The sequence below is a fragment of the Sturnira hondurensis genome, unplaced genomic scaffold, assembly GCF_014824575.4.
Source record: "Sturnira hondurensis isolate 20B ecotype Veracruz unplaced genomic scaffold, ASM1482457v3 Scaffold0008897, whole genome shotgun sequence".
Lineage (NCBI taxonomy): Eukaryota > Metazoa > Chordata > Mammalia > Chiroptera > Phyllostomidae > Sturnira > Sturnira hondurensis.
In genome coordinates, this window is record NW_028081528.1 from 5,096,212 (window position 1) to 5,097,898 (window position 1,687).

At 40.2% G+C, this 1,687-nt stretch overlaps 1 protein-coding gene across 1 annotated transcript in view; it reads right to left on the reverse strand.

The window, feature by feature from the left end:
* Nucleotides 1–1,203, reverse strand: part of MACC1 (MET transcriptional regulator MACC1) — a 103,784-nt gene extending 102,581 nt beyond the window's left edge. The window contains exon 1 of the mRNA XM_037056296.1: nt 1,143–1,203. The gene's annotated coding sequence lies outside the window, so the exon portion shown is untranslated. The remainder of the gene's footprint in view (nt 1–1,142) is intronic.
* Between the last annotated feature and the right edge of the window lie 484 nt (nt 1,204–1,687).

The following is a 1,687-nucleotide window of genomic DNA, read 5'->3' on the forward strand; positions in this document are numbered from 1 at the left end:
GAATGGATCAAAAAACTATGGTACATATACACAATGGAATTTTATGCTGCAGAAAGAAAGAAGGAGCTCCTACCTTTTGCAACAACATGGATGGAACTGGAAAGCATTATGCTGAGTGAAATAAGCCAGGTGTTGAAGGACAAATACCATATGATCTCACCTCTAACAGGAAGCTAAACAACAAAGCAAACAAGCAAGCAAAATATAACCAAAGACACTGAAATAGAGAACAGGCTGACAGTGACCAGAGGGGAGAGGGGAGGGAATTTCAGGGGAAATAAGGGAGGGATTTAGAGGAACCTATATAAAGGATACATGGACAACAACTGAGAAGGGTGGAAATGGGAGGGAGGGGGGAGGATGGAGGGTAGGATGGGATGGGAGAAATAGACTGAAAACTGTACTCGAAAAATAATTAAATAAAAAAATTGGAAAAAAAAAGTTAACTAAGATTACTATTTATATTTCAAAAAATGCATAGGGTTATGCCTTTTTTTTTAAAATTACATTATGCTCACTTCTAAAGACCATAACAATAATGCTATGCCTTTATAGTTACAGGATCTATCTTACCTTACATATGAAAAATTTCTTCTAAGTCAACCATAACACAAAGATGTGTTACTCTGCAATGTATCATTGTATCAAATTCTTTTTTAATGTTTTGGTTTGTTTTTAAGTTGGGACTTGGTCCCAACAGAATGTGCTAACGGTATTATTTTATATGGCCTGAATCCTAGAAAGTGGCAGCATTGAGTGTTTAAAGCAACCTACAATGGATCGTAAGCATCCTACCCCCACTTCTTTTCTCCATCCACAAGCAATCTTTGTGGTCTCAATAACTCCCTAAAATGCCAGCTTCCATTGTATCCTGACACCATCATGTCCTCTCTCTCCTCAGCTGGTCAGATTCCTCACTGGTCTGCTCCCACCCAGGGTGCAGGCAGTTCACCAGCACTGCCTGTAACTGTCCCTCTGTCCCGGCCTAGTGACCCTAGTGACGGTGCAATCAGCTTCCCTCCCTCTAGTCCCAGGACTGAATCTCTCCTCAGGTCAGATAGTTCTGCCAAATCATCTAGCTTTTGCTTCTGTGTGGTCTGAAGGAGCTGGCACGGAGAGAAGCAGTGAGTTCTGTGACTTACTGTTTGGTTTTCTTTCACAGTGAAGGAAGAAGGTTAAGAGGAGCCAATAGACATTTATTTTTCAAGTAAAGTATCCTCCTGTGGGGGAAAAAAAAGAGCTTCCTTAAAACTCTGAAAAGTTAAGAGTCTGAACTAATTGCTATTCAGTCACTGACTCATTTGGTGAGTCTAAAATGTTTACCCTTGAATGCTCAGTTATTTATGAGCTTAGTGTTACAGGGTTTTTTAAAAAAACTAGCATTTTATCTGCTAATATCACATAGAAATTAATAAATTTGTATCTTGCTTTCTAGTTCTGTCATGTAATATCTTATTTGAATGTCATGAACACTGTGAGTTTGAAAGCATTAGATAACAGGACATGTCACCATTGTCACTATCAGTCCCAGGAACAAGCAGCACTGAGGGTGGGCTGCAGTTACTGGAGAGAATTAGAGAAAGAACAAAATAGAATCCTGCCTCTAGAAGACAACGACCGCAGGGCTTCAGGCACAGCACACAGGCAGAAGTCCATATTTAGCACTGGGAACGGATGGAGGGCAGGA